We start from the raw sequence: 16024 nt of genomic DNA, 5'->3' as shown, positions 1-16024 counted from the left end.
ACTCCTTCCTCTGCTATAAAAATGGACTACCTGGTGCCATGCACGTTACTGTCACTTATCACTTTACAGTGTCATTACTGTTTAAATCTGTCCCCCTACTAGGCTATGACATTTGAGGACAGGGATCAGGTCTAATATCCTTCCTTAGCCTTGCTCCTGGCTCAGTGCCAGGCACATAACATGTGCTCAGTAAATGTCATTGAATTGACCACTCTCTGAGTCCCTGGAGATCTCCAAGGTTTGTTGGAATGCTAGCACGGGGTGGGGGGTGGGGGGGGGCGGAGCAGAGCGTGGAAGAGGAGCAAGGTCTGTAGGGCTGAGGGCTGGGCTGAGGGTGTTGGCCCTTTCCCACAGTCCTTGGCTCTGGGAAGTTCCCAGGATGGGGACAGGGGGTGGAGGAAGGGCTGAGGACCCTGTTCTGCACTGTGGTACGGGAATCCTTAGGTCTCTCTCTACCTGGATCTTTTGGTGGGGGTAGGGGTAGGGGTGGGAGCAGTGGGTGCTTTCTCTCCTCCATTTGGCTCACTCTCCTAATCAGGTCAGGCTTGAGTTCTGCTGTGAGTGCGTATGCTCTACAGCACCCATGTTTGTCTTGGGCAAGGGACAAGGAGAAAAGAGGAGGGAGGAGGTATTTGAAGACCTAGTTGTGCACAAGGCATGAGTGATTTCCATCAACACCCAGCAGGCCCCTTCCCCTTCACAGGGCCTTTCCTGATCACCCCTCTTGCCACAGACTTCTCCACACAGTACCCAGCTCCCTGCTGGGGGTGGTACTCACAGGAAGGTATCACAGGGGGCGGTGCTGTTCTGACTCAGCTCCCACCCCCATGTTGTCCCTAAGGCCACAGTTGAAGGGACACCCTCTGTATGGCCAGGATGAGGCCAATGCTCAAGGACTCCTTGTTAGAGCCATGATGCATCAGAGCTGGAAGGCGCCAACAAACATTGGGTCTAGCCCCCTCTCAACATCTATGGGTAGCTGAGGTCCAGAAACTGTTTGTACGTGAGACCATTGGTGGCAGAGCCAGTGCTCTGTCTCAGCAAGTTAGTGGCAGAGTTGGAATTGGAATCCCAATCTCTTCACTTACTAAATACACACAATTAGTATTTAAAGTGTCTTTTGCAAACTTTATCTCATTTAATTCTCTCAAACTAATGGGATTTATTATACAGTTCCATCTACAGAAGAGGAAATGAGGCTCAGAGAGATGAGTGACTTGTCCATTCACATACTGGTAATTCACAGATTCAGGATGTGAACCCCTGCTTGGCTGGCTCCAATTTCAGTGCTTGCTTCTCCAATGTTCGTTGCTCTGACTCCAACACACAGACATACAGCCGAGCTGGGCCAGTTTCCCAGACACTCACCGTTCATCCCTGGGACATCTGCAGCCAGAGGTCTTTCTCTCCTCCGCCCACTTCCCCCTCTCTAGGACAGTGCTTTTGCTCCAAATACAGGGGGTGGCATCCCCCACTTTGGTCCATGAACTAAAGCCACACAGAGCCTGGTCCCTTGCACACAGCCCAGCTCCTGTCTGTGGCCACCAAGGCCTCGGCCATAAATCCCCAGATCTCAGCTCATAACCATTAGCAAGCGATTGGGCTCATCAGGACGCATTTATGAGACTTAGGTCAGATAAATGGATTGCCAGAGGTCAGGAACAAGGGATCTGCTCGCCTTGCCTTGCTTCAGAGGTGTCTCCAACCACCCAGAGGCTGGCACATTCCATGTAACTGCAGCTGAAGACAGAAGTAGGGGTGTTGTCACGGGGTGGGGCGGGGGGGTAAAGATGTATCCCCAAGTAATCATTCCCATGGAAGGGAAAGAGCCTGGGGATGTAAAGCCAGGTCATGAGGGCTAGAGACACGCGCACGCGCACACACAGGACATCCACAAATGTGTGTGCGCTCTCACACCCCATCTCTGATTCAAATCCAAGCTCTTCTTCGGCAGCCACTCCCCCCACCCTGCCCACCTCATGATGTCCTCATACTGTTTCACCTTTGAGGTGTTACCTAGATTGTGCTTCTCAAATATCACTGTACATACAAATGACTGGGGAGCTTATTAAAAGGCAGATTTAGATTCAGTAGGTCTACAGTGGACCCTGAGATTGTTTTTCTAACCATCTCCTGGCCGAGGCGGATCCTGCTTCTCCAAGGACTTTAAACAATGGCCCTGCCATATTGAAGGGGTAAGAGTTTTCACAATGTGGAAGGGTGGGTGAGGGCAGTGTGGAGAAGCGTCCCCTACCCCCGAGAGAATCTGCTATGCACACCCAGGTGACTGAGCCACTTCTAGAAAGTTTTTTCCTCTCTCTTCACAGAACTCTGCCTTGCCCTTCAAATCTCAGCACAAATGCCACTTCCTCCAAGAAAACTTCTCTGAATGTCCAATCTAATAGCCCCCCTCACACTAGATCTGTAATTATCTTACCCCTCTTCATAGCAGGCATCCCAACTTCCACTTATATATTTGTTTACTTACTTCTTTTGTCTGTCTCACCCCCTGAAATATAGGGTCCCTGAGCTCATGGATCATGCCTCTCCTGTTCATTCATGAATTCTCATCACCTAGTGGCTAGCATGCAGGACATACTCAGTAAATATTGCTGATAAACGAATGAATGAATAAATAAATAAATAAAGCACTTCCATACTAAAAAGTGGTGGGGAAAAGAGTGTTTAAATCAGGAGGTGAGGCCATAGGCAATTAGAGAAGGCTTCTTGGAGGAAGGAAAGTGAGAGGACAATAATATTGTGTGGAGACTGAGGAGAGATGACCAAGCCGGGGGAAGCACATCTGGGTACTTCATTTATTTATTTATTCTTTCTTCTGCCTGACGAGTCCTTACTGAGCCTCTCTTATGTGCCAGGCACTGTGCTGGGCACTGCACATACAGGGTGAGCACAGCAGATCTGATTCCTGCCCTCATGGAGTTTATAGTCTACCAGGAGGGACTGACATTAAACAAATTAAAAATTTTTAATTTAATTTAAAGGCTAAGTCTACAAAGGAGAAGTAGATGATGAGGGTGTGATGGGTGGTAGAGAAGCTTCACTAGGGAACGACAATCACCCCGAGTCCTGAGGGGTGGGGCTCTTCTTTGCCAGCCCCCGATTGCCTCAGTCTTCATTCTGGACTTTTCTGCATTCCTCAGCACTGTCCCTTTAAGAGGTGCGATTCTTTCCTGAGCAAAGGAGGTTCTGGGCACACAGCCCAGCCTGCCAAGGTTGTGGGCTATAAATCAACACTGGCACTCCCTTGGCAGTGGGCTGTCCTCTGAGCTGCCCAGATGGCGGGCAGGCCTGGGGCTCCAGGGGCAGCCAGGCACACAGGAAGGGGGAGATGGGCAAGGGAGCTGGGCCCAGGGCCCCAGTGACAGCTGCCCACCTCTGTCTAAGAGCCTCGGGCCAGAGAAAATGCCAACGGCCTTCTATGCCAGTCATAAGGACCTTCTGACTCCAGAGTCACAGGCTGGCATAGGCCTTTGGGATCACTCCCCTTCCCTTGCCAGTGACCCCGGCCTCACAGACATCTTCTGAGACCCAATGCCATGGGTTTCCCTTTTAAATGAACTCTTGGGGTGGGGGGTCACACTCTGCTCTAGCACCTAACCTACAAGTTCTGCCTGTGGTCTGACCCTCTCCCCTCTTTTTGTAGCCAAGGTGTGTGGGTTTTTTTTAACTCTGTGAAGGACAGCAGGTTCCTATCTGGTGGGAGCTCTGGGGCTGTGATGCTGTGCCCCTTTGCCTTCCCTTTAAGGCTTCCTGAAGACAGGGTAAGCTTTCTCAAGGTCATCTGAAGAGGGTGGAGCTCCATCCTCTTGGGGGCTGCCATCCCTCAGCCACCCTCACAGGTGCTGTAACAGAGGGAACATATGTCGCTCTCACCCCAGAGGACAATGACAACATCTCAGCAGCTACAGCCCCGCAGAGCTGGTCTCAGCAGGCCTTGACAGAACTGGAAAAGCAGCCTCTCTCCTGGGCCTGGGTTTGGGCCTGGGCATGGGCCTGGGCCTGGGCCTGGGCCTGGGTCTGGGTGGAAGCAAAGTCTGGAGACCTCTCTCACAAAGGAACAGACAGACTAAACTGCTTTCCTCCCCCCCCTCACCCTGCCACAAAATAGCCAACAATGTTTCTAGAACAGTGGAAGATTCTTGGGTTATAGAACAATAGAGATTTCCTAGGATGTTCTTGTCCTCCAATTCTCCTGGGAAAAGTCAGAGGTCACAGGGACTTAGAGATATTCTTACACAACTCATTGTTCAGATGAGGAAACTGAGACCCGGAGAAGTAAATCCTGGTCTTTTAGCATTCGAGTTATTTCTACTCCACCACATCTGCCTCCTGGATAGAAAATCCCTGAGCCACCACTAGGCAGGATGTATTAGGCCCCAACTATAATAGAGTAGATGGAGGTTAGATAACAAGTAGAACTTTCTCAGAATTGTGGATTACAGAAAAGGATAAGAAAAAAAGTAAAAAAAAAATCAAGTTCTCCAAAACAGTGGGGTAGGGTCAGGAGTGGATGAAATCAGCAATCAGGTTGGAATATTGTAAAAAATATGCAGAATGGCCGAGAAGGAGGCTGGCATGGATACCCAGATCAGGGTAGCTGGGCTGTGGGCCTTCTGGATGCTTCGCTGAGGACCTCCCGTCTTCACCTCTTCCAGGCTTCCGGGTATCTGCAGTAGTTTGAATTCAGACCTTACCTCAGCTGATTCTCTTGGCTTATTCTCTGCTCTCCTGGGATGGCTTATCTGGCTGCCAGAGTCATTTGCCGTCTCTAATTTGTGTTTAAATTAAAGTTCCCACAAACAGGGGCTTAATGTGCTGTTACCAAGAGCTCCCAGGCCCCTTGCAGCTCCAGGCAGTCGAGGGGCTAGGAGGAAGATGCCATCTTGCAGGCACCAAGGCTAATCCCACTGGGCATGGGGACCAGGTGCAGATGGTGCTACTGGGTGTCTCTGGTCCTTGTATTTGCTCTATTCCAAAATGGTGGTGCCCAGGGGCAAGACAGGTAAGTGGAGCTCACAAAGGGCTTGGGGATCAACAGACTTAACAAGGTACTGGAACTCGGTGGTTCACTCTTTTTCCAGGACTTTGGGAAGAAGGCAGGGGAGGAGCACAATAAGCGAAGGGTAGGGGGTAGAGATAAGGAGATGACATGTAATGTCCCCAGTGTCCCAGGACTGTCCCTAAGGGTCTTCTCTCTACAAACTCGCTGAACTATCTCACACCCTTATGAGGAAGGTGTTGCTACTTATGGACCCCATTTTTATAGATGGGAAAACAGAGAGGTCAAGTAATGTGCCCAAGATCACACAGCTAGTAAGGGGTGGATCCAGGATTCACATCCATACAGTCTGGCTCCAAATGCTTAATGCTATGCTACCACTTAAGCCAAGATTTATCTGTCACCCTCTCAATCCCTTGATCTCAAAGTGGAGCATCTCTGAGATGACCCGAGACTGAGACAGATGAAGCTCCTGTCCTGCTCCCTCTTTCCTCTTCTGAGCCATAATCTTCTCACCTGTCAAGTGAGGATAAGGCACTTGGAGGAATGAAGGGGCTAGGAAGACAGCTATCAGAGTGGCGAGCACAGGGCGGGCCCTGAGGGGTAGTCAGTTTCCCTCCCTTCGGCACAACCGCAATCCATGCGGTAGCACCTGCCCACACTACCTCTTGATTCTGTTTTCCATCTGTCAATGAAAACCCTCAGTAGAGAGTTCACTGGTGCAAACCCTCTCTTTTCCTTTGGGAGGCCCTGGAGCTGGAGAAGAGGGGTAACCTTGAGCCCCAACTCCTCTGTACCCACCTCCTCCGCACCAGGTAAGCCAGTCAGGGTTCCAATGGGAAACAAATGTCACATCCAAAAGGGCTTCACTGAAGGGAGTTCAATGACATGACAATTCTCAAGCCACAGACAGAATGAAGGGAATTATTAAAGGGAAACAGTACGGGCTAATGAGGCTCCAGGCAGCCCTAAAGGGACAAGAGATGACAGTGCCACTGAAGCCTGATTCGAGAGCTGAGGTCAGGGGAGAGGGGCCACCAGCAAAGCTTCCAGTTATTGGGAAACCACCACCCCTGCCAGGACCTCGGGCAGGCAAGGAAAGAGCTGGGCAACAAATAAACTGGGTCCTCTCTCCATTCCCTGCCAGGACCTCTGCTGGCCAAACCCAGCTGGAAACAGGATGTGAGGAGCTCAGGTGATACTAGCTGCACTCGGCAGCCTCAGGGCCCAGGAAACAGGGGAGGTGGTGGTGGTGGGGGGGGAATAGCCCTCCCCCTTCCATCAGGATGCCTTCCTGACCCGGGAGGCTTATTTCCACTGCTTCATGCCACATTTGTTGCTGTCTGCAGCCAAGCCATGACTACTAAGAAGAAAGGAAATGAGGCTTCTTTGACAAAAATGGTCCAGCTCACAAGGAAGGTGGGATCCAGCCAGAAAGAAGTTTGAGGGAGGGGGGCTGCTCCTGCTATGTGTAAAGGGCACCTGAGCATGTGGAGAGGCAAGGGAGGGAGAGCACTGGGGTTAGCAATGTCAAATGGCGGTGCTAAATGACTCTCCTACCTTGGTATTTGGTAGAAATCAGTGGATGTTGCTCCTGCCTTCCCTCTTTAGGCTGAGCCCTGCGGGGCAGGAATGTTATCTTGCCTATCCTTGACACCCAGCTCAGTGCTGCTCTGATGCAATCAGAATTTACTGAATAAATAAGTGGATGATAAGTCAAAGAATGAACAAGTCTATTCAAGCTCACGTGCACACCCCGGGCCCACATCAGGGAGCACTGTTGAATAAATGACATGCAACTCTCCCACAGAAGTTTTATTTCAGTCCTCCACCACCTCAGATTTCCCATGCAGCCATTCAGTCACTGGACACAGGAGCCCTCATATGTCTCCAAACTGGCCAGAGGCTGAACTTTGATAGCACTTGTGCAAATGTGCAATGATGTCACCTGGCTCCTCCTGATGAGGGAAGAGGGGAAACGGGAAGTTACTTTATTTCTCGCAGCAGACATCCTATGAGCTCTTTCTCCAGAGAAATCTTGGTCCACGGCAAAGTGTCTGTGGTATTCCAGGCGGGAGCCCTTGGCAAGAGATGGGAGGCGAGAATGACAGTGCCAAGGAGGCAGCTGAAGGATCATCACCCTGGGAGCCGTAGCTCTGGCTTGCTTGTTCCAGTGGACCATGAAGACTGAGGGAGGTGGGGGAAGGGGGATCACCAGGAAAACAAACGAGAGTTCCAAATGTGGTCACTGTGGCAAGCCCACCTGGTGCAGCGATTCCGCACAGACCCCAGGGCCAGGCAACTGGCTTCAAAATCCCTGCTCTGCCACTTGCCAGCTGTACGACCTTAGACAAGACACTTCCTTACTATACCTCAGGTTCATTATCTGTTTAAAAACGTAGATAATACTAATGCCATCTTCACATGGTGGTGACGAAAAGTAGATAAGTTAATAGTTGTAAAATATTTAACAGACGACGTGGTCCGTGCTAAGCCCTATATATATTTCATTAGGTAAAATGGAGCAGGACACTTGGGTTCTGGCCCCACAAACTTTCTGTTTCTGTTATAAGCCCAGCCTTGGGTGCCTCTTGTTCTTGTGAGAGGCGAACTAATGCAGGTGAAGATTAGAATGTGTTAAAAGTGTGTTATTTGTCATCAAGATCATGTAAGAGGCCTGTGGGTGGGGGATGCTAACAGGCTGTCAGTTGTCAGCTTCTGATTATCTGCCTTGTTGAGGTCCCCTTCTTGTCAACATAATCACTCCTTGGCTTGTTCAATCAAGTCTTTGGTTGACAGCATTCAGGCCTCTCATGGTCTCTCCCACACAGCAAGGACTGGAAGGAGAAGGATTTTGTAAGCAAAACTGGTCCTTCCTTTCCTAACCAGGAGGCAGGTGTAAGAGAAGAGCTGGTCCCTCCTCCTCAGCCCTCTTTGCCTTTGGGCAGAAGGGAAGGGACCCAGCAGAGGCAGGCTAGGGAAGGGTAGCCAGCTCCCTCTGTGCCTGGGCCTCAAAAGGACATGTGTTTGTCACGAAGAGCTGGGATTAAAAACAAATACATAGCCCAGAGTCCAGTACCAATGTGCTGCCAGTTACTGCTGCCTATGTGATTTCTAATAGTCACTAATCTCTTTAAGTCTCAGTTTATCTTATCCTCAAAATGGGGATAATTACACCTAATTTAAAGGATGAGAATCAGTCCTGGCCACGTAGCTCAGTTGGTTAGAGCATCATCCTGCTACTCCAAGGTTGCAAGTGTGATCCCTAGTCAGGGCACATACAAGAGTCAATGAAGGAATGCATAAATAGAATTCAACCAAGGAATGAACAACACAGTGATGTTTAGGAGGAAAAAAAAAAAGATGAGAATCAGCTCTGGCTGGTGTGGCTCTGATGTGGCTCAGTGGATTGAGTGTCAGCCTGTGAACCAAAGGGTCGCAGGTTTGATTCCCAGTCAGGGCATATACCTGGGTTGTGGGCCAGGTCCCCAGTAGGGGGTGTGCAAGAGGCAACCACACATTGATGTTTCTCTCCTTTGCTTCCCCTCTCTAAAAATAAATAAAATCTTTTTTAAAAAGGTGACAATCAATAAGATACATAAGTTCCTTGGTACACGTCTAGTCTAATGAATGGTAGCTATTAGCTAATATTTTGCATTACCTGCACACCATTCCCTCTGAGGGGTGGAAAACTGTGTGCTAATATCCAGACTAGAAAAGTTGGTGTCCACAGAAAGTGATTTATTCATTCGTTCGTTCATTCATTCATTCATTCATTCATTCAACAAATGCTGACAAAGCTCATTATTTTGCTCACTGTATTTATCTTACCCTTACCACTAGAACTGCAAGGTTCATGAGGGCAGGAGCAGTGTCTGCTGGGTTCTCCAGATGCTCGATGAACGCTTGCTGAGTAACTGGGTGGAGCTCAAAGCATGTCATCAAGACTGAAATTGGCTGGGCAAAGAGCTGGGGGCTGGAGGCCTGCATTCTGGACTTAGTCACACCTCCAAGGACAAAACTTTCCCTTGACCCTGGAGCCTCCACAGACCTCCCTTCAACTGTGAGATACTGAAGGATCTCCAGTGGGAGACATCCATTCATCCACTTGGGTTTATCTAAAACCCCTGGAGAAGTCTTTGAGTCCTCCAGTCTGAAGAGTATAGCAAGTGACCAAAATAACAACAATGATAAAAAGAGAGAATTTATATAGCTGCCTCCTCAGTAACTTAGTAAAGGGAGGAATAGTACAGCATAGTGTATGTCATTAGCACAAAAAAGACATGATCCAGGACGCTGCTCCCACAGATACTGGGTGCTCCCACACGCAAGGCATACACTCTTGTCCACAGACCTCACTCGTGTGATTCAGGCTGTCTAGAGGCAGAATAATAAAAAGAAAATCGCAATATCAAAAGGTAGAAACAGCTCAAATGTTTGTCAACTGACAGATGGGTAAACAAAATGTGACCTGTCCGTGCAGTGAAATACAATCCAGCCATAAAGAGGAATGAAGCACTGACACATGCTGCAACATGGATGCACCTTGAAGACACTTTGCTAAACAAAAGAAGTCAGAAAAGACCACATTGTATATGATTCCCTTCGTAAGAAAGTCCAGAACAGAGAAATATATAAGGACAGAAAGATTAGGGTTTGCTTAGGGCTGGAAGGGGTTTGAGGGATGAGGGGGTAGTAAAGGGCAGGGGGTCTCTTTTGGAGGTGATGAAAATGTTCTAAAATTAACTGTGATGATAGTTGCACATATCTAGGAATATACTAAAGTCACTGAATTGTATATTTTAATGATGAATCGTATGGTATGTGAATTATATCTCATGAAACTTGTTTTTAAAAAGAGAGAGTGGGGTGGGAGGGATGGAGCGGGAAGGCAGTGACCAGAAACAAAGCCCAGACACTGCTGGTCCTGGCTGCCCCCCAAGCCAGAGCCCATGGGTCACACAGGCAGTGTTATGGCAGCCTCCAGGGCACAACTGGGGAAGATAAATTGTCCCCAGGCGGTGTGGAGCTGGGTCCCTTCTCCCCTGACAGCTCCCTCTCTGTGTTTTTTCTGGCACAAGAAACATTCTGTCTTCTTGTATAAATAGGGGAAATTTATGACAGTGTTCCCCCTTCTCCTCCCTGGTGGGCCACTAGGAAGGGAGGAGGGTGATGTGGAAAGACTAGAGGGAGTCAGAGGGATCTGGGCCTGCCTCCGCTGTGGCTCTGGCTTTCTTTCCTTTGCGTGTCTGAACATCCAGAGGAGGAGGCAGCTGGAGAAAAGGTGCCGCCCATTCATTTCCCCAGGGCCAGGGAGGTGGGTCACCAAGGCAGATACCCAACAGGAGGGACACAGGGGAAATGAGGGAATCACGACTTGGCTGTTGTAGGCCCCCTGCCTGGTTTAGATTAATTTTGTTCTTGTGGGTTGTTCAGGCAGTTGAAATGGTGGGAAGGGAACGCATCTTGGATTCAGCAAATCGACAGAAAAACTAAGTGTGTGACCTTAAGAAGCACTTCCTCTCAGCTTCATCTATAATTTAAAAATGGGAAAGGATTGAAATTACCAAAGGTTTTCAAACTGGTTCTAGCTGTGTGGTCTTTTCTTCAAATAAGACCTATGTCAAAGCCCAGTATCTAACAGGAGTGTCCAGTAAGCTTCTTGGGTTGAAGAGAGCATAGGAGGTGCACGGGCCCCCACTGTGGTGACAGCGAAGGAGCTTGGCCAAGCATAGCATGACCTCCAAGGTCCCTTCCACCTCTGCCCCCAGGAAGGGCTTTGCCCCAAGGTAAAAAGTTTAAGCTCCGCACTCTCTGTGGGCTGGAATCACAGACATATCACTTACTATGTGTCCATTGAAATGTCTCTCATCTCCTTTGGGCCTCAGTTTTCTCATCTGTAAATTGAAATAATAGTGATGCTTATGTCAGAAGACTGTCATGAGAATAACATTAAATGATGTGCATAATCTCTGGCACTCAGTAAATGATGTTATAATTATTCCATAATCTGATGTAATCCTTCTGGTTGGTTTCAACGGACAAATCTGGTGTGGAAAGGTATAATAGGGAGGGTAGTGGAAAAACTTGCGACAAAAAAAGGGTCCAGAACACAGTCACATTCAGAAAACAAGTTTATTTCTCACGTAACAGTGGAAGGGGGCAGTCCTGGATGGCAGATCGCTCTGCTCCACTTGGTCAGTCAGGAACTTGGGTTCCTAGTACATTGTTGCCCTGCCCTCGCTTAGGAATTTCTCCTCCATTGCAGTCAAAGCTCAGTCTCAGGCGTATCTGGTCCAGCTCATAAAAAAGGAGAACTTACCCCATGTTTTAAGGCTCTGATAATATTATCTAGCTCACATTCCCTGCTGGCCACACCTTGTAGAAAGGGCAGCTGGAAAGTGGAGTGTCCGGCTGGGAGACTCTCTATCCTCACATGACAAGGAGAGAAGGGACTTCAGTGGGAAACTGGCAGTCTTAATCCAGGGCTCGACCCACCCCTAAGCTGCCCTCTTCCTCTTCCCCTCCCAGAGTCCACCGCCCACCGCCCAGAAAACAGTGTGATTCCCAATGAGGTCCTGCCACCCACCCAAGATTAGCAGTCCCAGGAAAGTGGTTTGGAGGCCTTGTCCCACCCTTCTATCCATTCTCCTCACTAGGGCATGAGAAAGGTTCCTTCTACCACTGCCGGCTGGCCATCCCACTCCGTCTCATCTCACTCTCTCACCCGGCTCCTGTCACCACATGTGACAATACATGTGGGGATGCAGGATCATTTGAACTCAGAATGGAAGGCAAGACACGCTTTGCAGGTGGCCCGGGCACAGGTTTTTGTGCCAGGCAAGTCCAGCTACCAAATGTGTCACCTGAAGTGGGGATTAAGGTCTCTGAGCTTCAACTGGCTCTTGTGGACATAGGAATAAGAAACATACTTCTCAGGGTTGCTGTGTGTCAGCATTGACGGATAATGCCCATAGCTGGCTCAGAGTGGGCCCTCAGGACCTGGTAACTGATTTTACCTGGTGCCAGCAAGGCAAACCCCAGGCAAATCAGATTCACGTCCCTTGGCCTCACTTGACCTTTGGATAGCCCTTTCTTCCTCTCCCTCTTTGCAATGCACCACTCCCTCCCTCTTCTTTACTTAGTATCCTCATTCCCTTCACATCTGAACTCTGATCTGCATTTTCCTCCCCTAGGAAGTCCTCCCTGACTGAAACATTCCCACCTGGCCTCCTCCCATCCCCACTCCCCCACTCCCCACCTTCCATCCTCCAGAGGCTCTATGGTCCTGGCCTCATCCTGGTCCCGACTTTCCATGTGTCTCCCCTCCCCCTTCAGAAAATGTGCAGCCATGGAAGTAAGTTAAGATTTGTCATCAGGCAGATCAGAGTTCAGATTCCAGCTCTGCCACTTTCTTTGCTTTATGTCTTCGGCAAGTTACTCCACCTTTTTAGCCCTCTGTTTTCCCCACCCTCTCAAGTGAGATCATGGATGTGTGGGCTGGTCCATAGTCAGAGGGTATTTAGTAAATGTGAGTCTCCACCCAATCACCTCCTACACACACTCCAGAGGTGATTCTACCAAAGGGAGTATTAGACAAGGGAAGTAATTTCCCCGTCACAGCCCTCCAGGGGAAAAGCAGTGGCTTCCCCTGCAGTCGGTGGGCACTGATAGGGGACCATCAGCCCAAGAGCCAGAACAGAGGTTAGGGAAGAAATCAGGCGCCCCAGCTACCAGGGCCCGGGCCCACTCTCGCTGCCCTCACCACGGGCACCCCAATCGTCTGACCAGACTCAGGGGTGGGGGTGAGAGGGTGGATCTGCTCCCAGCCTCAGGGAGTCCGCTCAGCTCTCAGCCTCTAGGAGGTTCCATGCTCCTATCTCCAGTCTTCCCAGAGCAGAGAAGCAACATCAATCGTCAACTGTAATTGAAAAATTAAAAATTATTTTTAAAAAACTAATAGCTGGGGATTATATAGGGCTTCCCATGCAACTGACACTGTTGTAGGTACTTCATATGTATAAACTCGTTTAATCCTTACAACAGTCTATGAGCCATTCACTCCGTTTTGCAAACAGGAAACCGAAGCACCGACAGGTTAAGGAACTTGCCCAAGGTCGCACTGCTAATGGAAGGCAGGACTGAGAGTCAAAACCAGGCAGTTTGGCTCCAGAACCCATGCTTTAACCACTACACTGTATGTAACAAGAGGTAATACACTGATAGTTTCTATGTGCCGAGCACTGTGGAAAACACACTACATGTATTTCATCTAATCCCAAACAACCCCCTGAGACAGGTACTATTATTCTTATCCTTGTTTTACAGGTCAAGAAACTTAAGGCAGAGAGAAAAGTTAAGCAACTTGCCTAAAGTCACTCTGCTTTATAGCTTCACAACCCCCAACTGCTTTGCCTCAATACCCCACCCTCAGCCCCACCCCAACCCCACCCAGCTTTCCCTCCTCTAGGAGGGTTTTTCAACAATCAGCGCTTTCCTTTACAACTGTGCTTTCCCTCCAAAGAGCACAGCCCTTGTCCTCCAAGCATTCTGGTCCTTCATGCCCCTTTCCTCCCTGCCCCCCTCTCCCCACCAATGCCTCCCATACCTTTCAGTCCTCCTGCCTCTGTGCCCCTCTCCCCTCCCCCCAGCTCCAGTTGAATCAGATGAATTTCACCACAGAGATCATCAGCGTTCCCCACTGTGCCTTGATCTCCCACCCCTGGGGGGAGGCACCACAGTGGCTAAGCTGGAGAGTCAGAAATAAAATCCTCATTCGACCCCCTCCTACTTCCCATCACTCATCTGGGATTCCAGAGCGAAGAAGGGAGCTAAAGTGCAGAGTGTTCATTTAATATTAACAAATTGAAATGAATTCTTTTAATGCCAATTAACTTGGAGCAGCCCCTTATTAATAGTAATTTAGATTCATACTTGGGAGAAGCTGGGACGGGGGCTGGGCTGAATGTGCCTGGAATGCCAATGTGACGCCGCTGAAGCTGGAGCAGCCAGGCAGGAGGGGCGGCGACAGCTTCACTTCTGCCCACTCGGGCTCTGTTTCCCTCCGAGGAGCGGACACGGTCACCAGGGGCAGGTCTTTGAGAAACAGGTTACTCTCATAATTTGATTTTTGTGCCTGCAGTGAATCTGAAGAAGCTGAAATGGTTTACTTTACTTAAAAGAATGTCCTCAGAGCTGGGATGTGCCCCAAACTCTCCCAAGCCAGACCTCACTGACTAGAAGGGATCCGCTCTTTCTCCTTCTTTGTGTCTGTTCACAGCCAGCGATGGAGATCAAACTAGTGTTGCCCAGTCCCTGCCACCTCCACTCCAATCACAAGTAAAAAGGGGAGGGGCTGAAGACTGTGTCTCTCCTGAAAATGTTCTTCCAGGAGGCAAGGGCCCCAACAGGCTGACCCCCCCTTCCCCAGCTAACAGCTTCTACTTAGGGGGAAAAAAATATCTGCTTGTACTTTTCTTAGAATTTAGGGGAAAGATGAGAATTAGAAATTAACTTTATCTACGAAAGAGTTGCCCCAAACAGAGCCAAGGAGAAAGAGCTTAGTCCCAGACTAAAAAAGTGGAACAGAAATTCTGCTCCCCCTGATTTTGCTGGCGTGAGAGGGTCAGACTAGAGGTGCCCCGAACCAGAAGCCGGGGTACAGGCTCTGACCCCGGGAGCACTGCCTTCCTCCCAGCACCCCTCCGCGGCTGGGAGGGTGAGTCAGACGTGAAGCTGGGAATTGTGGAAGTTGGCAGCGGGGGTCCTGACATGGAGGAGGCTGGAGTGCAAAGGAGCTTGGGGAAGGGCAAGGAAATGAACAAAACGGTGAAGTTTACAAAATAAAAACTTCTGGAATGGTTTGACATTTTAAAAGATTAAAGAACAGATTGGGCTTTAAAAGGAGATAAAATACAGAACATCAAAACTGAGACACAATAAACAAAAATGAGATCAATGTATAAAACACTTCAAGTAAATTGTTCTTCAAAAGAGGAGGCGTTGGAATTAATCAAAAGAGACCTTATTCACACCCCCACAGAGTTTCCCAAACAATAAATTCATTTACAAAACGGAAAAGGGAAATGAACACAAAACTAACTCTCGGTCCACCCACGGAGGAAAAAAATCAAAGAGACTCATCAACAGCTGAAAAACTAGTGAGGGAGGAGACAAACAAACGAATGAACTTGAAATCTTCTAAGTGATTATTTGTAAATACTGAAACTGGAAGCCGGGCTGGAGAAAGGTGTGAACTTGATGTCATCAGAGAAACTGGACTTGCAAAAACACAAGGGGCAACTCACCCCCAGAGAAAAGTAAACTCTCCGTAAGTAGAATGCCCCTCTCCAAAAGAAGGGAATATAAAATTTATCCCAAAAGTGCCACTTCCCGCCCGGAAAAGTATATTAATCTGAACTTAATCTTTCCCCAAATCTGAAATAGATTATACAAAAAATATAAAATAATTTTTTTAACTAAGACAAAAACAAAATCGGATTTAAATTTCCTAATGGGGCAGAAAGGGGGACGTTGTTTGCAGGTGACAGAAAGGCCGGGGGAGGGGTGTTTGAGGAGTGGAGGGCCCGCTTACCTTGCTGCTCCGGAGCCACCGCGGGACAGAGCGGGCGAGGGACCCTGCCAGGGCCTGCGTGCCGGGGGAAAGGAGGCCTGGGGGGTCCGGGTGCCCGAGGATGAACGAGGAGAGTGGAAGGACTGGAGGTACCCATCTCCCCACCTCCGCCCGCCTCCCTCCGGTACCCAGTCCCGGAGAGCTACTGAAAGTTACAAATTGCTTCCATTATTAGCTCATCCCGGGCGTCCTGGTCATTGGCCAGCCCCGGAACACGTGGTCCCTCGTACCAATCGATCGAATTTCTAGTTGCAATTCTCTGTCCCTCGGCTCTGGGCAGAGAAGTGGGGGGGGGGGGAGTGGTGGCGCGGGGACTGGGGAGGGGATACAGGGGGTCTCTGCGTCCCCCGTCTCCGCCTTGTCCGGGACCT

At 49.3% G+C, this 16024-nt stretch overlaps 1 long non-coding RNA gene across 1 annotated transcript; it reads right to left on the bottom strand.

Annotated features, from left to right (window-relative positions):
* Window positions 1-11141: 11141 nt before the first annotated feature.
* LOC123812425 lies at window positions 11142-15816 on the bottom strand. The gene is made up of 3 exons (XR_006784602.1): window positions 15615-15816; window positions 13955-14176; window positions 11142-12941 (listed from the first exon to the last, which is right to left on the bottom strand). It is a non-coding gene; the product is annotated as an uncharacterized LOC123812425 (long non-coding RNA).
* Window positions 15817-16024: the final 208 nt, after the last annotated feature.

This window comes from Phyllostomus hastatus, unplaced genomic scaffold, assembly GCF_019186645.2.
Source record: "Phyllostomus hastatus isolate PE091 unplaced genomic scaffold, TTU_PhHast_1.1 phas_scaffold_93, whole genome shotgun sequence".
NCBI classification, from domain to species: Eukaryota; Metazoa; Chordata; class Mammalia; order Chiroptera; family Phyllostomidae; genus Phyllostomus; species Phyllostomus hastatus.
The sequence above is the reverse complement of the archived record's forward strand: the minus strand, read 5'-3'. Positions and strand labels throughout refer to the sequence as shown.